This window comes from Podarcis filfolensis, assembly GCF_964270895.1.
Source record: "Podarcis filfolensis genome assembly, chromosome: Z".
Classification (NCBI taxonomy): Eukaryota; Metazoa; Chordata; class Lepidosauria; order Squamata; family Lacertidae; genus Podarcis; species Podarcis filfolensis.
Genome location: NC_139617.1, coordinates 30,407,165 through 30,432,521, shown reverse-complemented (window position 1 = coordinate 30,432,521; position 25,357 = coordinate 30,407,165). Strand labels below are relative to the sequence as shown.

General features: G+C 42.7%; 1 long non-coding RNA gene and 2 pseudogenes across 3 annotated transcripts in view; all 3 read left to right on the top strand.

Moving 5' to 3' along the window:
• The window catches only part of LOC310754565, a 632,985-nt gene that overhangs the window by 126,744 nt on the left and 480,884 nt on the right, over positions 1–25,357 (top strand). The window lies entirely within an intron of this gene.
• LOC310754695 (myotubularin-related protein 12-like) lies at positions 7,471–9,719 on the top strand (annotated as a pseudogene). The gene is made up of 2 exons: positions 7,471–7,527; positions 9,166–9,719. The product of its transcript is annotated as a myotubularin-related protein 12-like (transcript).
• On the top strand, positions 9,697–11,732 carry LOC310754623 (myotubularin-related protein 12-like; annotated as a pseudogene). Its single transcript has one exon. The product of its transcript is annotated as a myotubularin-related protein 12-like (transcript).

Sequence of the window (25,357 nt, the reverse complement as noted above, 5' to 3'; positions counted from 1 at the left end):
ATACTTTTCTATTGTTTTTCTAATGTTTTTAAGACATTACAGTAGTTTGGATTTATGTTTCCATTTCAGAACATTCTGTTTCCTTTAAAAAAAAATTTTTTTTTTGCTGTCTCCTTTAATTCACCAGTTTTCCCCCACCACCCCTTTATCAATTTGCCTAGTCTGTTTTCACTTTCTTTCCATTTTTCTTCAATCACCCTTATAATCTTATGCTCTAGGGTTGTTGTTGGGGTTTTTGTGTTAAGTATCTGTCCTCTAATTCTTCAAGTGGTGCTGAGAGGACAGCTTTAATATCAGATGCAGTAAATACTTTCTGTGGAGCTTCTTATTCTCCATCTCTCCTCCTATTGCTTTTAACTTTCTTATTTGCATTTCTAAAAAAGAAGAAAAAGCTCAGTAGTCCCTGTAGGCAAACTTCCATTCATGCAATATCAACACTTTTTAAAAGACCCCTTGGTGGCTTTCACCATATGAAGCATTACTGCTCAAACCACTTGGAAAGAAAGGAAAATGGCTCACATATGCTGATTTATTAAAGGAACATGGTGGAAAATGGAAATTAAGAGATTATGATGAGATCAAAGACCACTTTCAGAGTTGATTGCATTATCAACAACTATATAAAACACATAAAGAAGACAGCAATAAAGGATTTAGTTATCCGAGATCTAGGTTTCAAACGGAAGTGATTGAAGGGAAAGTGAAACTACTGAAGGCCGCATACAGCATACTATTAGAATGGGAGACGAAAAATGAAGAGGTAAAATCAGTTATGATTAAATAGGCACAAGATGTAGGTCACAACATTATGATGGAAGATTGGGGGAAATTATGGAAAACTGACTTAAAATGGCTCACAGATTGTTTACAGATTGTTCCCTATCGAAGGAGAATTACATGAAGATGATGTACAGATGGTACACAACACCAGTGCAGTTAGGGAAAATGTACAAAACTAGTTCAAATATATGTTGGAAGTGTAAGGAAAAGGAGGGGACATTTTATCATATGTGGTGGGATTGTAAGGTAATTTTAAAAATTTGGGAAATGATATACAACGAATTGAAGAAAATGTTCCATTTAACATTTGTTTAAAAAACCCGAGGAATTTTTGTTGGGGATTGTAGGGAAAGACCTGCCAAAAAAGTTGAAAAACATCTTCATGTATGCGACAACAGCCACGGGAGTTCTGGTAGCACAAGGATGGAAGACTGAAGAAAACCCAACTAAAGAATCATGGCAAGAAAAATTGATGGACTATGCAGAACTGGCAAAACTGACATATATGCTACGGGACAAGGATAACTGTGACTTTAAGGATGAATGGGCACCCTTTACAAAGTATCTGAAGACGCAACAAAGCGAACTGGACTCCTTGGCAGGTTTTGAATAAACATTCACAAACTTTTTATTGATAATAATCAGCTAAATAGTTTGAGGATCTGTACAACTTTGTAACATGCAGAAAACAGCAGCCTCAGAGAAACCAAAGACTGGAACTGAGGGAAGTTGGGGGTGGGGGATGGGGTTTTGTGTGGGAGGGTGGGGGGAAGGGGAAAATGGGGGGGAAACAAGAATAATATGTTTTTGGATAATATGTCTTGTTTTAATTTTGAATAAAAAAAGCAAAAATAAAAAACACTTTTTATGCCAGTGAAGATCTGGTTCACAAAAAGAGGGACAGGTAAAGAACACAAAGAGTCGTGTATAACCATTTGTTTTCACCAAGAGAAAAAAGAGAGGAAGTGATCTAAGAGACCATATTGAAAAGAAGAGAGTCAAGTACTGAGAGTAGTTTAGAGTGTTGGACTAGGACCTGAGAGAGACCAACCTTCAAATCCCCTTCTTAGCCATGAAGTTCAGTGGGTGTGACTTTCAGCTGCGTCTCTCCGCCTAAATGGAGCCTTGACTCTTCTCTGAAGAGTGGTGCACATAGTTTGAGCCATTGGGTTCATCAGTCCTGTTGGAGAGACTGCTCTCCTTTCAGCACATTCCTCTCTCAAATGACCAATGACATCAAGTAGAGTTGACTTTAGCTTGTCATCCACGAGAGTGGCAAATTTCTCAAACTTTTAGTCACCCCCCAAAAAAATAACAAACTCTTAGTTCAATTAAAATTTTGCTAGTTCCAACTTCTCGATAAAAGCTAGAAACTGTGTCACATGACTGTTACACTTCTTCTTGGACTCAATCTTTAATTTGCATGGTTCCCTTAGCGTGAACCAGCTGAGAGTCTGATAATAATAATCCATAATAATAGACAGTGCTACATCATCCTGCTGATCCCATCTGCTTATTAATGCTGCATCATCTGTAGGTTTATCTTGCTTAATGCAAGTGATAACCCCTTTCATTCTGAGAGTCACTTCCAATCTTTTGCACTGAGTAAAGTTACTTTCTGTAAGTTTTAGCAATCTGGGACTCTGAGAAGCAGTGGGATTTTGGATATACATGCATGCATAATTTTATTTTTATTACACGTTTCCACAGTTAAAACCATGCTCAAGGTGGCTCACAACATTTAAAAAATCCATAATAGCAGTTCAAAAGCACGTCAAAGTGCAAGTAGATAAATAGGTACCGCTCTGGCGGGAAGGTAAACGGTGTTTCTGCGCGCTGCTCTGGTTCGCCAGAAGCGGCTTAGTCATCCTGGCCACATGACCCGGAAGCTGTACGCCGGCTCCCTCAGCCAATAAAGCGAGATGAGCGCTGCAACCCCAGAGTCGGCCACAACTGGACCTAATGGTCAGGGGTCCCTTTACCTTTACTTTACCTTTAAAGGACTCCTGGCAGTTAAGTCCAGTCATGGACAACTCTGGGGTTGCAGTGCTCATCTTGCTTTCAGGCCGAGGGAGCCAGCGTTTGTCCGCAGACAGCTTCCAGGTCATGTGGCCAGCATGACTAAGCCACTTCTGGCGAACCAGAGCAGCACACGGAAACACCGTTTACCTTCCCGCCACAGCGGTACCTATTTATCTACTTGCACTTTGACGTGCTTTTGAACTGCTAGGTTGGCAGGAGCAGGGACCGAGCAACGGGAGCTCACCCCATCGTGGGGATGCGAACCTCCAACCTTCTGATCGGCAAGCCCAAGAGGCTTGGGAAACAATAAATAAAACATTCAAAAATACACAACCAAACTGAACAATTTCAATGTAAATCACAAGATCAAAGATACAAAACAAAAAACAAAACCCAGCAACAACTCCCATCCCCTGCAACAAAACACCCCAGCCTAAGGGTCTGTTCAGCAGCATCAACTTTAATAGCTAGAGCCAGTCACAGTGCCAGGCCAGGTGGATAAAAGCCTGCAAGGCAGGGAATAGGTCTTCTAGGACTCATAGCCAAGATGGCTGTAAAAAGAAAAAATACCAAAAAGAATTTAAATGGTGGCAAGAAAAGTGCTGAGAGAGAGAGATTGTTCTGAAATATCTCCAACGGGGGCGTGGAGGATGTCTGGTTGCTTGGAAAGGGGTGAAAAAAGGAGGGGGAACTCTCTGGAACTCAGAATAACAATAAAACAAAAGGGCTTTGCCTGGAGTCTCATGGCTTAGCAAAACTACCAAGGGTGTGTGTGTGGATATTTCTCTGCTTTAAAAACCAGGCTTTAAAAAATCATTTTAAAAGCTGAAATCAACATAAGTATTCCGCTCTAGAATCTCATTAAAAAATTTCCTGCCTGGGCCCATAACCCATGTTGGTGCAAGGAAAAAATGGTATAAATATAGGAGAATTCCTGGATGCTAAGATCTAAGTTTGGGGCAAGTACTATTTGGTGAGAGAATCCTAGCAGAGATTTAAAATGCAGCAAATAAAGCATGGAAATATAGTCTGTTAGACCTTTAAAATATGTGCTTCCAAATTCCTTTCAAAGTTTCCCACTTCCCCTAACATAGAAAAAGACCACATGTTTCATAAGTTAAAAATTGTTGTTTTACAAACTCTCCACAGGTCAGATTCATGTGCTTTTCCATATAGCATTCAGAAAACCCATTAAATTGAACCTTGGTTACGCAAAATACCCCTTCAGATTTTCTGCACATCTGACAAGACCTAATTGAGTGGTAAGATCGGATTTTCACAAGCCCTTGGACCCAGGTGGAATTATTTGGGACACATTACAATCAAAATATGGGTCCAGCAAAAGTGTTGATGAACCCTCTCTCTACTGAACAGATGTTGCTCCTGAAGTAAAAATGACCTGAGAATCAGAACCTTTGCTAAACCACCAGAAGCAGGAAAAATCCACAATCTGCTCTAATAAAAGCAGCTATGGAATGGCTGGAACAGCAATTAACACAAATCATGCAAGGTTTTGTGCTATTATCTAATTCTGCCTATGACAGCCATTAGAGATGAACAATAATAATTCCCACTTCACTGCTGAAGGACCAGACACTGGGAAAAGCAGAACACAGAGACATATTCTGCAAGTCTATTTCTATTCTCAGTGACACAAATTCTGGCATCAGGTGTGCAGAATTCAGTATTCTAAGTTTCCCAGCTTAAAGGCAGATTTCTAGACCTGAAGGATCGAAGTTAATCAAGAAAGCATGCCATGTGGAGGATTCTTGGCACAATTCCCAATACTTGGGAGGGAACTTATGTCAATGCTTCGGAGGAGACTGGCTGATATAAATTTATAAGCTCGTCCATCACCGAAAGCTCCCAAGGCATCACCTAAGAGCATTCCATATAAATAACCCATAAAACATTGAAACAGCAGAATAAGTATGCAATTTCATGGCTGGGGCATTTGACCCTTTCTGCACTAACAGAAGCAGAAGCAGAATAAATTATGTACAACCAAAGAGCGTAATAAGAACCTGATGGATGGGGCCAATGGCCATCTAGTCCAGCTTTCAAATACTTTCTGAAAGGCAGTGATGAGGCAAACAGATGAGAACATAAGAACAGCCTGCTGGATCAGGCCAATAGCCCATCTCAACCAGCATCCTGCTCCCACAGTTGTCAACTAGATGCTTCCAAGGGAAGCTCAAAAGCAAGAATCAAGCACAAGAGCACATTCTCTCCTCCTGTAGTTTCCAGCAGCTGGCATTCAGAAGCATTGTTGCCTCTGACTGTGGAGGCAGAGCATAGCCATTATGGCTAGTAGCCATTGATGGCCTTCTCCCTCTGTAGGAATTTGTCTGAACCTCTTCTAAAGTGATGGTTGTGGCCATCACTGCCTCCAGTAAGAGCAAGTTCCATAGTTCAACTATGTGCCAAAAGGAGGAGGAAGAAAAGGAAGAAGGAATTTTGTTTAAATTTCATAATAGCATTTTGTCTGGTTGGCAACTAGGCTAAGCAGACAGAATCAAGAACTTCCAGAAATGGCCTTCTATTAAATCATTTCTTTAAAAAAACCAAAAAACCTCTCAAGTGAGGGCACTTGAATGTCTTGGCAGCTTCTTCCCTCATACATTATATGGTAACTTTCCCAAGAGACAGGTGCTTCTGTTCCAATGCGTTCCTCTCCAAATCGACTACTGGGTCGGCTGTTGGAAAGAAATGGTAAGAAACTGCTTTATCAAAGCTTGCCTTCCCTTCCCCACCATTAACTTTACTGTATTCAAATTGCAAACTCACCTGGGACTTGATTGAGATTGAGAGTTTTCCCAAATGACTTTCCCTACTGTGGGATTAGAATGTGATCCCAGTTTAGATTTTTTTGAATTTGGGTGTTTTAGCTCAACAGAATTCCAGGATGGGCTGCTGGAGTTTGCTGTGTTAAGGAAGTTCATTTGTAGGTGTTTTTTGGGGTTAGGGTGTAGGTGTCAAACGGAGGAGTGTGTGTACCATCTCTCTCTCTCTCTCTCTCTCTCTCTCTCTCTCTCTCTCTCTCTCTCTCTCACACACACACACACACACACACACACACCCTTCATAGTCTGGAGTGCAGTGTCCAGTTTAGAACATCACAGTTTAAGGAGGATGTTGACAAGCTGGAATGTATGCGGAGGAGGGAAGGCAGAATGATCAAGGGTCTGAAAACAAAGCCTTATGAAGAACAGTTGAGGGAGTTGGGGATGTTTGGCCTGGAAAACAGGAGACTGAGAGGAGACATGATAGCCATCAAGGACATAAAGGGCTGTCACATGGAATATGGAGCAAGCTTGCTTTCTGCTGCTCCAAATCTTCAGGTTCAAATGACAAGAATGAGATTCCAACTAAACATTAGGAAGGGCTTCCTGGTGTTAAGAGCCATTTGACAGTGGGATAGATTCTGTGATTTCACTAAGCATGCCAAAATACAAAAGTACAATCCATTTCTGAAGAATATCAATCCTTTTTACTTACTCATTTCTGCACAGCATCCATTCTGATTATCTGGCCATCTTAAAAAAATGTTTCAAACAGCCATTCCATAATTCTCTGTAGTGTTGCAGTTTTCCAATAACTGCCAATAACAACTTCTTCTTTTTCTTTGCTACAAATGAAAGATTATTCATGTACAGATGGAGAAAACTGTGGAGGAAAGTTGATGACAGACCCCATCAGAGTCTTGATAGGTCTTCCCTTTATCATGTTCCAAAAAGCTTACAGATCAGTCAGCACCTTGGTCTGATTATTTACTTTGGATCAACAATTGCATTAAGCTGTGAAAGATTCCAGGGGTTGCACAAACTCTGTACTGGGGGTCAGTGGCGTAGCGTGGGTTGTCAGCACCCGGGGCAAGGCAAGTAATTTGCGCCCCCTAACCCATGGATTTGCGCCCCCTAACCCATGGATTTGCCCTAACCCCAGATGTTGCGCCCGGTGCGGCCGGCCCCCCCTGCACCCCCCACGCTACGCCACTGCTGGGGGTGCTGTGCTCTGAATGCAGCACAACGAGTGGTTATATCCTGGGCCTCACCAGTGCCATCATCCACAGACAGCTGCTGGCAGACCTGGGCCAGAGGAACTTGGCAAAGACCTTTCCATTGTGATAGTGGCTCCAGACGATGACTTGCAACTGGGATACAATAAGGGCGCTGACGCAAGGTTTTTTGATGACATTTATAGTCACCACAAATATGGATGCCACCATTTTTAATAATTAGTTTTAATAATATTTTTATTATTTATACCCTGCCCATCTGGCCATTCTGGGTAGCTTTGAGGACATATAAAAACATAATAAAATGTCAAACAGCATTTATTTATTTCATAAAATGCATATGCTGCTTGGTTGCAGCAAAAACCAAACAAACCTCAAGGCGGTTTACAAGAAGAATAAAACAATAAAACTATCATTAAAAACAACTGAAACATTCAGAAAATTAAATAACAGTAATATAATAATCCATAATCCTAACCCATGGAAAAAAAAACCTCTGCATCTCAAAGGAATCCCATCCTTGTCACCCGTGAAAAGCAGCACGGCAAGGAGGTGATACAGAGGGTGTATAGGAAAGAACTAGAGAGGGAACAAACCATGCAGCAGGGTGGTAATGCAGAACTGAAACTCAGAAGCACACTGATTGAGAGATGATCCAGCAGCCCCTGATCATGCCCACCCAAGGGGCCCAACACACTGCACTGCAGGTGCTGATAAATTGCAACGTGGGATGATTATAAACACCAACTGACAATTGGTTCCTGTCCTTCTAACTGCTGGCGTTGGGTGGGGGGAGATGGCGAACTCCCTGAAGATGGGTTTGGGGGGTGCTGAAGTTGCTTTTGCTCCTTCTCCAAAATGCCATCTGTTCTGGTGCACAGAGTTTATCAGATTATTATGCAAACACTTCCTAGACTTTGGGGGGAAATCTGATATTTCAGAATCACAGAATTGGAAAGAACCCCTTTGGTCATCTGGTCCAACCCACAGCAATGCAGGAATATGAAGCTAATATTATTTGACACTTAATGTGTAGCCAAGCCTAAATAAGTGTTTAAAGAATGATTTACAGTAAGAAAATAAAGTAATAGAGGAAGTTGAAGAAAACATCAAATTAGGACCAAAAAAAGTCATATTTGGAAGAGAAACAGTGGGAAAAAAGAGAATAAAACAATTGTGTGCGGCCTTAGGAAAACCAAGCTTTATAATGAAAAATAAATATCATCATCATCAAAACTTTATTGGCATCACTTACGAACATTCAGAATAAATAGGCCAGTGCAATCTCGTTGCCATTTCAACAGTACAGTCATTTGCCAAAGAGAAGAAGAGGCGAGCAATCTATTTCACTTCTGTGTGTCTCTAACAAGGGCAGGGTCCTGCAGCGTACTTCGGCAGCAAAAAATCAAATAGAGGAACTTAGCTACTGTCTTGGTGAGCTCCTGGTCTCTCCCCTGTAATAAGAAGTGTATAACCTCTGTCTCTGGTTTCCATGTTGGAATACATAGATGGTCTAAGAATTGTTGGCGGAGATCATCATACATTTTACATTTAAGGGCCTCGTGAGCTAGAGTTTCTACCAGGTGGGCATCACATGGACAGATCCTACCTCTTTCTGCCATACCCGCAAACCTACCCCAAAGGAGGTTAGAAGGATTAGAATTGAACCTAGCCAGCGAAAAAACCCTTCTTTCTTGCGGGTTAAACAAAAATTGTAAATAATGAAGGTTAAATTCCTGCGCCCAAGAGCGTCAAAAATAAAGAGGGGAACATGCGTTTTCCACAGCTGAGATTAGTTACTGGCGATCTATGTCCCACGGCCTAGTTTTTAACATGGCCTTAGTGACTGGAAAAGCCACAGCATCCAGGAGAGCCTCTGAAAGCCCAAGTTGCCATATCGTATCTTTGTGCAAAACAGTCGTAGCCCTGGGGAAGGGAAGGAGTCTGACAGAACTTCACTAAGTAAAGTATCTTTGTCTGCTGAAAAACAAATGCTTAACCAGCATAAAAGAAAACTCGTCCAAGCAATTATCTCTAGCTTATGTTGGCCTCCCTGTAGACACAGGGCTGCGTAAGGTACACAGTGTGGGACAGCGAAAATCTTAAATAGAAAGGCTGCCTGCGCTCATTCCACTGACTGGGTAAACCCTAACATCCAGACTGAAATTCCATAGAGCAGTTGAGCTCTAACTTTGGCATTAAAAACCTTGAGGGCAGAAGGGATGTGTTGGTTACCTCTTGTTGCAAAGAAGCGCAATATGGCCTGCATAGCCTTGCTGGCATTTACCGCCTCTGCGCAGTGCGAAGACCACCGGAGCCTGTGATGGAAAGTGATCCCCAAATAGTTTGAACACTTATTTCTGTTCTCTAATGAAACAGCTGTACCAAATAATGAAGGTCTGAGGAATCCAACGGTGATGTTTGATTCTATTAAAGACTGGCATCAGGAACTGGAATGGACCAAAGGATACCTGAAATTCAAAGTGGTGAGTGCCAATGAAGACTACAATGTTTCTAAAAATTGCCAGCATACTTCATTGTTCCCATGTCTGTCTCTGAAGAGAACCTTTGAAATATCAAGGAAGAGGAATTCCAATTTGGTGTTGGTCTTGCCACAATGCTGCTGCTCTCCTCAAGATGTCTACTCTGCCCAAAGAACAAGATGACAACGCTCTACAAACACAGAAAATCTTCTTAGAGGGAATGTATAAGATACTTGATAACCCTCCTTATGAAGCCATGAAAGATGATGTCCTGTCAAGTAGTCTTCCATCTCTGTAAGAGATCCAAATTGCATACACCAGATTTAAAAAGCTGATTCTAATAGATAACAGTAGACTTCTGGGATACTGATGTGAAATGGTTTTCATTACAGTGGTACCTCTGGTTAAGAACTTAATTCATTCTGGAGGTCCGTTCTTAACCTGAAGCACCACTTTAGCTAATGGGGCCTCCTGCTGCTGCCGCGCCGCCGGAGCACAATTTCTGTTCTCATCTTGAAGCAAAGTTCATAACCCAAGGTACTATTTCTGGGCTAACGGAGTCTGTAACCTGAAGCGTCTGTAACCCAGTCTGTAACACTGTATTGGAGAGTACAAATTGGCTAGAAATCGTTAGGAGATGTCTGAGAAAAGCAGTAGAGATTATTGATTTGCTAGAAGCAGAGAATACAAATGTTCTCCTTATAGAAGAGAATGCTTCTGACCTGTGTTGTGTAATCTCCTGCCTGGTTCAAGTTATGATGGATGCACACTGCAGAACTAAGCTGGGATTTCAGAGTCTTATTCAAAAAGAATGGATCATGGGAAGACAAACTTTCCTGGATCGGTGTAACCATCTGTGGCAAACTGGCAGAGAAGAGGCACCAGTTTTCTTGTTGTTCTTGGATTGTGTATGGCAGTTGGTTCAACAGTATTCACTAGCCTTTGAATTTACAGAGACTTACCTAACTGTCTTGTTGGATAGTATGTACATACCAATATTTAGCACCTTCTTCTTCAATTCTCTGCATCAAAGAGACCCTATCATGTATGGAGGAAGCCTTAATACAGAAGGCACCAAACTTAGTTATCTTCAAGTTTGGGACTGGTCTGTGCAGTTTGAACCTGAGGCACAAGCCTTGCTGAATAATCCTCTTTATGCTGAGAAGCCAAAACAAGATAAGAGTCAGAAAAAACCTACACAATTCAAGCATCAACAGAAGCTTCTCTTACCAGTGACACAAACAAAACCATCATCCAAAAGAGGGTTTTTTAAGGAAGAAATGGACCAGTTAATAAAAAACCTCTTTGGCAACAGGATCAGCAGGCTGATAACATCTGCTGATAAGCTGCAGAATACCTCCAGAGAATTTTGGGAGTTGGCACTCCAAATCTGCTGATTTCCATGGAATCCTGCTGGCACGCTTAGAGGGACCAGAAGTGTGGGTGCAGAGATATTTGCGATGGATTCCTGAAGCTCAGCTGCCTAGTAGTGGGACAGTTGCCACTGCAACAAAAGTCTGGGATGTGATGGAGGATGTGCAAGGTTTGCAGAAGAAAATGGATGAAAAACGCAGTCAGATTCTCTCAGAGGAGGGCACTGCAGCAGAGTCCCCCTTCCAGAGAAATCCTGCTCACCTGCCTTCTTTATTTCCATTTGTTGGGCTTCAAAGACATTCCCTCAAGCCAGTTTTACCTACGAGCACCTGGAAAGATTTGGAAGGTGAGGACTTGGCTAGGAGAGATGATGGGTATGTTGATTTAGGGAATGTTTGATGTGAGGCTTATGCTCACAAACAGAAATGAAAATACTGGCACACTTCTCTCCAAACACAACATTGTTTTCCTGGCAGTGGCTTTCCCTTCTGCCCAATGAAGCTTTTAGCATATGAAGATTTCCTCACTTGAGCACCTGCAATATTTTCTACATGAGTTTTGATCAAGCATTTTAATTAGTTCTTTCCATAAGCATGGGAAATACATAGCTGTGTTGCATAGGGCCCAGTTGAAAAATAAAGAAAAGTACAAATTAGTTGCTCAATCATGGAAAGAGTTAAGGTATTGGGGCACTCTCAAAATCATAATAAACTTCTTGTTGGAACATAAAGGGGTGGTGGTCTCAGAAATATCCACCAGAATTTAAAAATGTCCTAGCCAGGTAAGAGTGTCCTCCAGGCATATCTTATAATGCATAGAAAAATATATGCTGTTTGAAATACACCCCCGGCGTTTCTAAGAAGAATCAGGTGCCATATTTTGTTTTGTTTTGTTTTTAATGAACTTGACAGGTTCATATTTGCCTTTTTAAAACTCCCAACTAGAGAAATACTAGGTGTTTCTCTCATTCATCCTACTTGTTCTGATCATCCATGATCTGCAGAATAATAGTTCATTGTTGTATCTTAATAAGTGTCTTTATTTTCAGTAACTTAAGAAAAATAAGTCCTTAGACTTGAAAACTAAAGTGTTCAATCTGTGCACATTATTTTATTATGTATTTCAAAAAAATTACATACCACTTGATTATAGAAAACTTACAAGTGGTTTACAAAAAGAATAAAACAGTACAATTATTAGGAAAAACACATTCAAAAAATTAAAACCAGCAGTAAACTAAAACCACACTAGCATTCTCAATATCTGGATAGGCTTGTCTAAACAAAAAAGTTTTTAGCAAGCACTGCAAAAAGTACAGGGAAGGCATCTGCCTGATGTCAACAGAGAAGGAGTTTAGGAGCCACCACAGTAAAAGATCAATTCTGCACAATACACAAAATGCCTCTGAAATTAAAATTGCCAATCTTTACTATTGACTGTAGGTAACAATCAAAGGAGATGCCGCCTTACAGTCTCCTGTGCCACCCTGCTTTCCTCCACTACTGTATTTAGGAGATACAAAAGTGGTCATGTATAAGTGACCCAGTCCACTTCCAGCTCAGCTCTCCCACACTGCCTAGCAGCAAGGTGAAGTAGGGATGGAGGAAAGGTCCACCCATTAGCCTGGGTTGCCCTGTCACTTCATTGCAGCTACTGCAGCCCTGCTCATCCTTTTGGGATGCTGATAACTAAGCTTAAGTGGCAGGTTAAGCTAAGGTACCCGTCCAACCAGTTCAGCAAACTCCTCTTGCCAAATTTTAACCTCACTGGACCCAATAACTGGAAGGGACTCAGGGCATCATCAGACTGACCACCCAAGCCCACCACAGTATTCCTGTGTCAATTAATTCTCCTGTATCCATAAAATATACTCAGAGTCCTGCAGTGATTCCATGCTCTTTATTGCAGCTTGTAAAACAGTGATTGAATTTCCCTCCTAAACCTCAGGCTTTTATATAGATTATTTACACAATGAGTCCCATCTGATTGGTGTATTCTGCTTCCCTTCTAGAGCCTGATTGGTCTTCTCCTGCAGGCCAATCAGTTGTTGCATTCTACGATCCTACCAACCTAACAGGCTGATTAACTTCCTCCTGGAGTCGGATTGGTCTTCTCCTGCAAGTCAATCAGTTGTTACATTCTAGGATCTTACCTGCCTACTGTTCTGGGATCCAAGCTTAGTACATACTAGTCCAAGAGCTTTTCTAATTGTTCTGTGGCTGTGCCTTGAGAAAATCTTATCTTACCTGCTGAACTGAAGCAAAATCCCTCTTCAGATTTTCTGTGCAACTGACACAGCCAAGTCAGAAGATAAAATCAGATTTTTGCAAGGCACAGTTGTGAAACCATGAGAAAAACTTTCAGACCCATTAGAATGAATACAATACAATCAAAACATAGGTCAAGTGAAAGTGTGGATGAGCCTTAACTTCAGAGGGCTAGATGTGAAGGCAAAACCATATCCAGAAGCAAGTGCAAGCAGGGAGTAACTTCACAGAGCAAATGGTCTCTTGTGCCTAATCCAACTGCTATGGACTACACCTCCCATCAGCCCCAGCCAGCACAACCATGAGCTGATGGGAGTTGTAGTACAATTCGACTGGAGGGCCCCAGGTTGGTGAAAACTGGTTCAATCCACTCAGCTGAGGTTGAGCTCCAAATACAGAAATAGACACAAATCTCTTACCTCAAGGGGAGAGGAGTCACTCTGCCCCATAGAACACCATTTGTAAAGTAAAAAAAAAAAACCACACGAAAGAATATCATTGGGAGGGGGGGGGAAGGGAGCAATATGCCAAAGACCTCTGGGTCCAAATTCCTGCATCCTTGTTGAGTGAAACAGGACTTTGCAGAAGCCATGCTAACTTTTCTTCTGCAGGACTTGTTCTTCTGTGCTAGGTATTTCCACTGCTTTTCCTGGAACAGATGCACTGTGAAACCCTCACGTCACTGATGGAGCCAAGAATTGATTCTGGAAATCATGTCATGTAATTCAGCCCTTGTTCTTCACAACAGGTTCTCTGATTCAAGCCAGCAGCAGTGGATGCTTTCCAGTCTGAGAAGTGATGGTTGTGCTGTCCTTTCTGCAGTCAGATGCATGATTTGAAACCTCAATTCCAAGCACAGATATGTTAAAAAGCCTGGCTCTTTTATATCTCTCTGCCTTGCTCTCATGACATGTTCCAAAAGTCTACAGTGCAAGGAGATATCCTTCTGAGACTGATTCCTCTTATGCCAAAAGCATTTATGAAGTTTGCAGCAACCGCACACAAAAAAACCCCCAAAGCCCCAAGAATTAAACAATATTAAAGTAAGATGGAAACTTTTGAATGGATGACTCATTGTCCAGGGACCGGGGGCGGGGGCGGGGGCACAGGAGATCCAGCAGCTCCTTTCTAGCTTTTCTGGAAACAAAACTAGATATCAGTATTCATTTTTAAAAGAAAGAAAGAAAGGGAAAAAAAACAGAAAAAGAGAGGCCCTTTGTGCCAAGTGGTTTTCTAGCACCATTGCTATACAGTCACAGAAAGAGGAAAAGACACTTATGTGGCATTATCGTTTTCAGTAGAGTTAATAAAAAGCAGAATCTTCAGGCACACAAACAAAATGTGCACATTGGTTTTTTAAACTGTGAATCCAATGAAGCTGAAAGCTGGAGGATTCAGGACAGATAAAGTCCTCCTCAATGTAGTGCAGAGTTAGACTATGGAACTCACTCCCACAGGAAGGTGGGTTTGGCCACCACCTCTGGTGGCTTTAAAAGAGGATTAGACAGATTTGTGGAGGAAAAGAGGGCTATGGATGGCTACTAGCCATGATGGCTGTGCTCTGCCTCCACAGTCAGAGGCAGCAATGCTTCTGAACACCAGTTGCTGGAAGCCACAGGAGGGCAAAGTTCTTGAAGTCAGCTTGCTGACTGAAAGGGGTTTGTTGTTCTGTATTGGTTTCCCATAACGGGCAACTGCAAGAACAGGATGCTGGACTAGATGGGCCATTGGCCCAAACCAGCAAGGCTCTTCTTACGTTCTTCTGGTCATTCCAGAAAGCCTGAATGTTGAGGCAGATTCCCCAACTGACTCCTGAAAGCTTGCTTGCTACACATAGAGGGGGAAGTTAGTGTTTGGAATGCATGAAATGTGATGTAACAGACAAAATGAGCTCAATGTTGCCTTCCCAAAAGAAGAATGAGGATCACTATGGTCCAATACCTGCTTTCAAATATTTAAAAGCCTGCCACAAAGCAGATGGAGAAGAATTGTTCTTTTGAGCTACTGAGGAGGCATGGGAAGTGATGGTGCATTTGAGGTGCTGAGAGGCTTTACGTTAGGAAAAACATCTCAGAATTACCGGGTAATATAATGTTTAACACACAGTCTGTGAAATCATTTACAATCAGATGCTCCTATCCAGAAGCTTTTTGTGTGCATAGAGCCCTTGATACACAATCAGCACTCTTGCCTCCTGAAAGGTTTCCTTCATTTTGTTAATTAATTTAGAATTAGAGACCGTGTTTCAACAAAAAGCATTCAAAGAGCTTTGTCTAGTAAAAGATGTTTTGGTCAACTTGCTGACACTCTCAGCGAGGACAGGCTTTCACAAGTAGATTTCACGGCCTCAAAGGGACAGATCCCCTCTCCTTACCCATATTGTTTGGAGAGCAACTGCTCTGCAGGAAACACCCACTTTCCCCCACCTTTTCCAGACCAAGTTAAGGATAATGCTTTGGCCACAAGGACAGGGCTGCACCTGCTATCACACAGTCCTTTCCTCCAACAACTGTATTGGTGGCAATAGGAATCCTCACAGGACAGGATTTCGTGGAATCATAGAACTGTACAACTGGAAGGGACCCCCAAGAGTCATCTAGTACAACCTCTTGCAGTGCACAAATCACAGCTCAACAATCTCTGACAGATCCCCCCCTCCAAAAAACCCTCTGATTAAAAACCTTCATCAAAACATAGAACCATAAGGAATTCCTAAGGGTCATGAGGTCCACCCCCTGCAATGCAGGAAATGCAACTAAACAATCCCTGACAGATGACTACCCAAACTCTCTTTAGAAACTTCCAATGAATCATCATAGAGTTCAAAGGTACCCCCAAGGGTCATCTAGTCTAACCCCCTGCAAAGAACAGCTCAAGAATCCCTGGCAGACCTTTGCTTACAAACCTCCAAAGAAGGAGTGCCCACCTCCTTTCACACAGTGTTACCCTCAGAAAGTTATTCCTGATACTGAGTCAGAATCTCCTTTCTTGCCTTTGGATCCATTGGTTCAGGTCCTACCCTCTGGAACAGAAGAAAACAAGACTCTCATTTCACCTCTCAGTCTCCTCTTGTTCAGAACGGCTGAATAGAGCTTTCAAGTACCTACTCATTAGTGTTTGGTCTTGTTTTAAATGCCTTTGATGTTTTTCATGTTTTTAGTTATCTTGTAAATCACATTGAGATGCTTTAGAAGGTGATTAATAAAACAATAATAATGTTCAAACTATTCATAATACATAGACCCATTCTGTCTACCTCTAGACCAATTTGAGGGAGGCTACTGTTAAAGGGTTTTGTCCGCCTTGGTTTCAGGGGTCTGCAGATCCCACACAGCCTTGCAAATTTGTATCTACTGTTATTAAGAAGCAGTGATAACCAGAACCCCTGAGGTGTGTGATGAAGCCAGCAGCTTGCTGCAGCCGCAGGGAGGAAGGAACCGGAGCCCACAGACGGCTGGTGCAGAGATGGAAATGGCATGCGAGTGCTTGCTAGCAGGATGGCTCTCAGGAGAGGGGTGCACTCTTGGCAACTGAAGCCAGATATCCAAAGGTGTTCTTTCACAAAACATGAATGCGGATGATCAGCGTTTTGGAAAGACAACAGAACACGAGGACATGTATCCACCAGCTGCTTTGGGAATGGAAAATGTCATATTCCTGATGAAAAGGGGAGGGGGGGTATACTGTAATGGAAAACAGTGTCGAAAGCAATCCTAATGGTCAATAATAATAATATCATTGAGTTGGACTGGACACTGGGGGTCATCTAGTCCAACCCTCTGCAAAGCCGGAATCACAGCTAAAGAATACCTGACAGATGGCCACCTGACCTCTGCATAAAAACCTCCAAGGAAGATAAGTCCACCACCTTCAGAGGGAGTCTGTTCCACTGTTGAAAAGCTCTTGTTGTCATAAAGTCCTTTCTAATGTTTAGTCTCCTTCCAGAGAAGGAGAAAGCAAGCTTGCTCCATCTTCCATGTGGCAGCCCTTTAGATATTTGAAGATAGCTAACACATCTGCTCTCAGTCTCATCTCTTCCAAACTAAACCATTTCTCACAAGGCTTGGTATCCAGATCTCCATCATCTTACTTTTACTTCCCTTGCTCTACTATTACTTCCCTTGCTCTACTATTACTTCCCTTGCTCTACTATTACTTCCCTTGATCTGGACGCTAGACTTCTGTTGATACAGTATTAGCTTTTTTTCTGCCGCATCACACTGTTGAATGATGTTCAGCTTGTGGTCTACTAAGACCCCTAGATCCTTTTCACATATGCTACTGGGAAGCTGGATGTCCCGCATCTTACATTTGTGCAGCTGGTCCTTGCTACTTAGGTGAAGAACCTGACATTTGTCTGTATTGAAATTCATTTTGTTAGTTTTGACCCAGTTCTCCAATCTGTTAAGGTTATCTTGAATCCTAATTCTGCCTTCTGCAGCATTGGCTACCTCTCCCAGTTTGGTATCATCTGCAAAATGGATGAGCATCCCCTCACCACCTTTATCAAAATCGTTTATAAAGACGAGCAAAAATGGCCCCCGGAAAAACCCTGCAGTACCCCACTTGTCCCTTTTCCCCAGAATGATAAAGAACCATTAGTGAACACTCTTTGGATTGAGTTGGGCAACCAGCTACAAATCCACTTAACAGTTACCTCATCCACATTTTATCAGTTTGTCCACAAGAAGAGAATGAGGGATTCTGTCAAAAGCCTTCCTGATGTTGTACAATGGTACCTCGGGTTAAGAACTTAATTTGTTCTGGAGGTCCATTCTTAACCTGAAACTGTTCTTAACCTGGGGTACCACTTTAGCTAATGGGGCCTCCTGCTGCCGCTGCTGTGCAATTTCTGTTCTCATCCTGAAGCAAAGTTCTTAACCCGAGGTACTATTCTGGGTTAGTGGAGTCTGTAACTTGAAGCGTCTGTAACCTGAAGCGTCTGTAACCCGAGGTACCACTGTATTTTGCTTTTACTATTTTTTGTTGGGAGCCACCCAGAGTGGCTGGGGCAACCCAGTCAAATGGCTGGTGTATCATCATCATCATCATCATTCTATGTCCACAGCATTTCTCTGATCCATCAAACTTTTAACTCTATCAGAAAAAGAAATGAGATTCGTCTGACATGACTTATTTTTGTAGAAATTCATGGTGGGTCTTAGTAATCACAGCATTATTTTCTTAGTGCTCACAGACTGTATAATGATCTGTTCTAGGACCTTTCTTGGTATCGAAGTCATGCTGATTGGTCAATAGTTACCTGGGTCTTCTCCCCCCCCCCTTTTGAAGGCCACCCACCACACTGGAGCTTTGCAAGCCTGGCATGACTATGCCTTCAACATATTATGATGGCATCGCTTAGAAATGTGTCAGAGATCCGAACAAAACAATGAGGAATTGAGAAAAAAATCTGTGCAGGGATCAGAACTGGCTAAGACAATTGGTGTGCAATTTCCTGCCCCCATGGTGCAAAGAAATATTAAAGGAAATTTAGCCAGATGCAAAAAGCAGATGGATTCGGAGCTCCTGTCAGGAAGTGCCTTTCAAAATGTGAAAACTAAAACCAGGGCTAAAATATGTCCTGGAAAGAAGCTCCTCCAACTCTATTTTTGAGAGACGAAACTTTCCTCTCCTCCAGGGTTTGGTTATGAAATCTTCTGTTGGTGGTCCCTTTAACAGAGGGTTGATATTTCTCCTCCTCCTCTTGTAAATGGTGCCCCTCCTGGTGACAAGGGTCACCTAGTCCAGCTCCCTGCAATGCAGGAACCACCCCTAAAGAACCATAGAATTATAGAGTTTTAAGGGACCCCAAGGGTCATCTGTTCCTACCCCCTTGTAATCACAGCCTTGCTAGGTGCCTGCATTTCAAAGCCTGAGGAAGACATCAGGAGGCAACATCTTCCACGAGGCTGCAGCCTGCTGGAGAAATGCATGCTGGGAAGAAACCTCCTTCGTCATGAACTCCCTTGCGGTGACAAGGTGAGCTCATAACCCCACTAAAATCCTAAACACATTATTAGGTGCCTTGAGAATGAGGCAGAAAAACTGAAAGTTCTTTCAAAGGGTGAGTGGGAAAATATCCAAGGAATTGGAAGACAGATTTTGACTCAGCGATACTTTTAAATAAAACAGACAAAATATATGAAGTGAGAGTAGAACTTATCACACATCCCCAAATGGTTTTGTTAGCAGTTGAAAATGGGAGACCAGCTGTCCTTCTGGAAGGCGCCTGTCCACCATGACTTGTCTGTTCATTGAGGTACCTCTGATTATATTTTGCCACTTCCCCCGCATCTCCTGCCACTTCTAGTCACCATACCTCCAGAATTAAATAACTGCCTTTGACTAGCAGCCTCACAGATTAATTATTATCCCCTCACACCCATCAAAAGTAGTTTGCCTTATACAAAGTCAGACCACTGGATCCATCTAACTCAGTAGTGTCTACACTGACTGGCAGCACTCTCTCTCAGGCCTATCTGGGGATGCCATTGGGGACTGAACCCAGGACTTTCCATGTGCAAAGCAGTGCACAGAATCATAGCATTGTAGAGTTGGAAGGTACCCCCAAGGGTCATCTAGTCCAACCCCCTGCAATGCAGGAATCTCAACTAAAGTATCCATGGCAGATGGCCACCCAACCTCTGCTGAAAAACCTCCAAGGAAGGAGAGTTCATCTCCTCTCAAGGGAATCTGCTGTACTCAGAGGCGTAGGAAGGTCAGGTGGTACCCGGTGTGGGAATTTTCTTGTCAAACCCCCCCCCATTGTGTGTGTGTGTGTTTGTGTGTGTGTGTGTGTGTGGTTTTACGTTATTTCATATTTTCTTACAAAGGAATGTGGATTCTGGGCCTCTGATAACAAGTAGGTGACTATGGACAGATACTTAAATCTACAGGATGGACTGTGTTTTGGCTTGTGTTATTTTATTTCCTCCTGGGCCGTGTTCAGAAAGTGGTGGTGGGGGATGAGTGTTCAGACCTCTGGGCTCTCACTTGTGGGGTGCCTCAGGGTTCCGTCCTCTCCCCCATGCTTTTTAACATCTATATGAAGCCGCTGGGAGAGATCATCAGGGGGTTTGGACTGCATCAATATGCAGATGATACCCAGCTCTACCTCTCTTTCAAATCAGAACCAGTGAAGGCGGTGAAGGTCCTGTGTGAGTGCCTGGAGGCGGTTGGAGGATGGATGGTGGCTAATGGATTGAAGTTGAATCCTGACAAGACAGAAGTACTGTTTTGGGGGGACAGCGGGCGGGCTGGTGTGGAGGACTCCCTGGTCCTGAATAGGGTAACGGTGCCCCTGAAGGACCAGGTGCGCAGCCTGGGAGTCATTTTGGACTCACAGCTGTCCATGGAGGCGCAGGTCAATTCTGTATCCAGGGCAGCTGTCTACCAACTCCACCTGGTACGCAGGCTGAGACCCTACCTGCCCGCGGACTGTCTTGCCAGAGTGGTGCATGCTCTAGTTATCTCCCGCATGGCCTACTGCAATGCGCTTTATGTGGGGCTACCTTTGAAGTTGACCCAGAAACTACAATTAATCCAGAATGCGGCAGCTAGACTGGTGACTGGGGGCGGCCGCCGAGACCACATAACACCGGTCTTGCAAGACCTACATTGGCTCCCAGTACGTTTCCGAGCACAATTCAAAGTGCTGGTGTTGACCTTTAAAGCCCTAAACGGCCTTGGCCCAGTATACCTGAGGGAGCGTCTCCACCCCCATCGTTCTGCCCGGACCCTGAGGTCCAGCGCCGAGGGCCTTCTGGTGGTTCCCTCACTGCGAGAAGCAAAGCTACAGGGAACCAGGCAGAGGGCCTTCTCGGTAGTGACGTCCGCCCTGTGGAACGCCCTCCCATCAGATGTCAAAGAGATAAATAACTACCTGACATTCAGAAGACATCTTAAGGCAGCCCTGTTCAGGGAAGTTTTTAATCTGTGATATTTTAGTGTATTTTTGGTTTCTATGGAAGCCGCCCAGAGTGGCTGGGGAAACCCAGGCAGATGGGCGGGGTACAAATAATAAATTATTATTATTATTATTATTATTATTATTATTATTATTATTATTATTTATTGTTTATATATTTAATAAAATTTATTTTTAAAAACCTGCAAAGTGGTTTACCAAAACAGAAAACCACCACAACAGTAAAATCAAGAAAAATTAACAATCCTACCTTAAAACATACAAAAGCTAAAATATTATGATTAAAATTACTTCAACTTCCTAAGCATCTAGGTATGCTTGCCTAAAGAAGAATGCTTTTAGCAGGTGCCTGAAAAGAGTCTAGCAAAGGCACATGCTTTGTTGCAATAGGCGGGGAGTTCCAAGGTGCTGTCACAGTAAACAATGCAGTATGGATATTACGTGGAACCTGTAGTAGTGCTGAAAACTACTGAAGGGGAGGTTTTATTTATTGTGATTTCGCCATGCTCTGTATTATCTGAAAAGGAAAACATTTATTTTAAAAACAGGACTGCACAGCAGCAATCTAGTCTCATCATGATCAGTGGGACTTATTTCCGAGCCGACGGTGCATAAGATGGGCTGCAATCCTAAGCACCCTGTCAGGGAACTGCCATCGGAACTAGAGGAGGAGGAGGCGAGGCTCCACAGCGATGCTGGAGAGGGGCCAAGCAGGGAGAGAGGCAGGTCTCCGGTTGGGGAAGAAAATCAGCGCAACACCAGGGATAGAGGGGGGCCAATGGGGGAAGCAGAGAGCAGGCTCCGGGACTCTTCACTGGACACCAGCGGGGAGAGCACAGGTCCTCCGCTACCCACGCCCTCCCTGCGCAGAAGACTTCCGCGCAAGGAGAGTAGGAGGAGACTGGGCGTCAAACAACTTTTATGTTGGAAAAGGTTTAAGAAACGCCCACTGACGGATTCTGCCAGCGACTGAACAGCCACGGAGTGGATGGCTGTCCAGCGAGAAATGGTTTAACCAGCCAACCTAGCCCAGAGTGGCGGCAACTTACGCACAAGCAACCCCTAAAGCCATTACACACCCCTTGCATCCAACTTGTACCTAAAACTCTGCACAAGCCTGCACCAGAGTATTGTAGAATTGGAAGGGACCTCTGAGGGTCATCCAGCAAAACCCTTGGGGCAATGCAGGAATCTCAACTAGGCCATCCCTGACAAATGGCCATGCGTCTCTGTTTTTCCCCTCAGCCAAGACACACAACAACAGAGACTGGAGGTGGGGGGAAAGATAAATTTTGACAACTAGACCATCCCTGACCAATGGCCATCCATCTTCTGTTTTTCCCTTCAGCCAGGACACACAACAACGGAGACTGGAGGTGACGGAAAAGATAAATTTTGACAACTAGACCATTCCTGACCGATGGTCATCCTTCTTCTGTTTTTCCCCTCAGCCAGGACACACAACGGATAAAGACACAACAACGGAGACTGGAGGTGGGGGTAGGAAGCCCAGTGGAGGGTAGGGCAGTAGGACGGTTCATAAAAAACTTTTTTTTAAAAAAAAATACCTGTTCCAAAGGTCTTATCTTACTAAACTAGGGATTATATAGCTATATCTAAAACCTCATGCATATCTCCACTGAATTGAAATTTCAGCCTTCACAACATAGGAAAATAGCCAAGTAAACATCTATTTTTGTGGAGGAGGGTCAAGATATTAACTGATATGCATGAAATTTCATATATAGCTATACAATCCCTAGTGGAGTAAGATAAGACCTTTGGAGCAGGCATTTAAAAAAAAAAGTTTTTTATGAACTGCTCTAGTAGGGCAGTAATTGTTCCTTGATAATTTGTCACCCCCCTCCATGATGGCACTTGGGGAGGACCGGCCCCCGCCTCCCCCCTTCCTATGCCCCTGCTGTACTGTCAAACAACAGCAGGCCCGAGACAGAACCCTGTGGCACACTACTTGTCATTTTTTTCCAGGAGAAACAATTTGTGAGCACTCTTTGGGTTTGGTTGGTCAAGCAGCTACAAATACACCTAACAATGAGCTACCGCCCTTCACAAATAGGAATAGTGATAGCTGCTTTAGCTACAGCCCTCCCTTTAAAAATAAGATTCCAGTCCTCATGGTTCTAGAGAAAGGAATTGGAGGAAGCTGCCTTATACAGAGTCAGACCATTGTTCCATCAAGCTCAATAGTGTCTACATTGGCTGGCAGCTGCTTTCTGGGATTTCAAGCAGTGCTGTCTCCCAGCAATATCTGGAGTTTCAAACTTGGAACCTTCTGTGTGCAAAGCAGATGCTTTATCACTGAGCAATGGTCCTTCGCAATAAGCATAGGAATAGCTGCTTTAGCTATGGACCTTCCTTTAAAAGCAAGACGCCAGTCCTCATGGTTCTATAGGAAGGGCCTTATACCAAGTCAGGCGAATCTACATTTCTTCTTCTTCTTTTGATAGAGTTACAAGCTTGGTGGATCAGGGCAATGCTGTGAACATAGTGTGTCTTGATTTCAGTAAGGCTTTAGACAAAGTCCGCCATGAAATTCTTGCAGAAAAGCTGGTAAACTGTAGGCTGGACGAGGTAACTGTTAAGTGGATTTATAGCTGGTTGGCTGACCGAACCCAAAGAAGGCTCACTAATGGTTCCCCAACATCCTAGGGGGGAAAGGACAAGTGGGGTGCCACAGAATTCTGTCCTGGGCCAGTTGTTGTTCAGTGTCTTGGACCATGTTATCCTCAACGAACGCTCTCCTCAATTTTGGGGTAGCAACTGCAAATTTTGCAACTTTGTCACAAATTTGTCAAAACCAGGCAGCTAATGATTTTCACTTGATCACCTGCATCAGGCTTCTTATATAACAAATGAAGGATAAAATTAGCTCTTGGTTCAGAAAACAAAATTATAAAATTAATAATGCTTTGCAAGAACAGATAAGCTTCCAAGTGATGTCTTGGTTTAGTTTGTTAGAAAAAGATCCAGAGATAAAATCTTACAGCAACATTTTCTATCTAAGCTGAAAATTGATTAATACAGACATGACTGTGTTGAAAGAAATCCCATTGAGAATAAAAGAAAAGACTGTATTTTCCTGACAGACTTACTTAAGCAGAAAAGAATCCAAAGGTGGTGTTCAACTTTGAACAAAGATTCCGACTTAATACAGTACAGAAAACAAGATAATTTATGGAGAGATTATATATCTGATATGGAAGAAATACGAATTAAGACGTGGGACTGGGGGCTCCAGGTGTGATGTGACAAATTAACTTGCCTGGCTATGTATTACACAGTTCTAATGTGGAATACAAATGGAACAAAGGCTCTGCAAAAGAGGGAAAAGATATTTCATCATTTCAATAAACTGAAATTGGACTTAATTTGCTTGCAAGATTCACATACAGTGGTACCTTGGTTTTAGAACAGCTTAGTTTATGAACTTGGAAACAGAACACTGCAAACCTGGAAGTAGGTGTTCCGGTTTGTGAACTTTGCCTTGGAAGCTGAACATGTTCCACTTCCTGTTGAGTGTGTTCCATCTGTAAAATGAGTCCCCCGCTGCTAATCTGAGGCTTCCTGTTGAGTCTGTCAGCTGTTGAATCCCGAGCACCCATGCAAATATCACCCAGAGGGGATATTTGGAGCTTTCTATTTTGCTGGTTTTTTGCATTTTTGTTTGTGTGGCTTTTTCGTTTTTGTGACTGCGACTTGTTCTTCGTTTTATGGAACTAACTTGTGACTGTGGCTTGTGACTTGTTTTTGTGGCTGTGTGGAACCCAGTTCAGCTACTGATTGATTGATTTTGTGACTACAGAAATGGATAAAAGCCCCCCATCCAAACAATGACTATCATCAGTGCACGTAAGGAAAAAATTCATTTTAATTTTTATCATCTACAATACTGTCTTATTTATTTTATAGTACAGTACATTGATTATTGCTTTCATTTTATGGATCAATGGTCTTGTTAGATAGTAAAATTCATGTTAAATTGCTGTTTTAGGGGTTGTTTTTAAAAGTCTGGAACGGATTAATCCATTTTGCCTTACTTTCTATGGGAAAGCAAGCCTTGGTTTTAGAACGCTTTGGTTTTGGAACAGACTTCCAGAACGGATTAAGTTTGGGAACCAAGGTACCACTGTGTTAGAAAAAAGGATATAAAATTGATTCAAAAGAAATCAGAGGAGGATTTTATTACTGCAGGATTAAAGAAAAGAAATGGAGTTGTTTTATATATTCCCAGAAGTGATATTCTCTAATGAAAAAGGCAGATACATTGGGGTATCAAAGGGATTAAACTTTGGTTTAATGAAGAAAAATCAACTTTTTAAGAAGATATGTTAAAATTGTATTTGTTGGGGTCTTTCATGAGAAGGAAATGGCAGATTGACCATCTCTATCAGCTAGAAGATAATTACGTAGTGACTGATAGTCAGACAGATGGTCTGATTATTAAATCACTCTGGAAGATAAG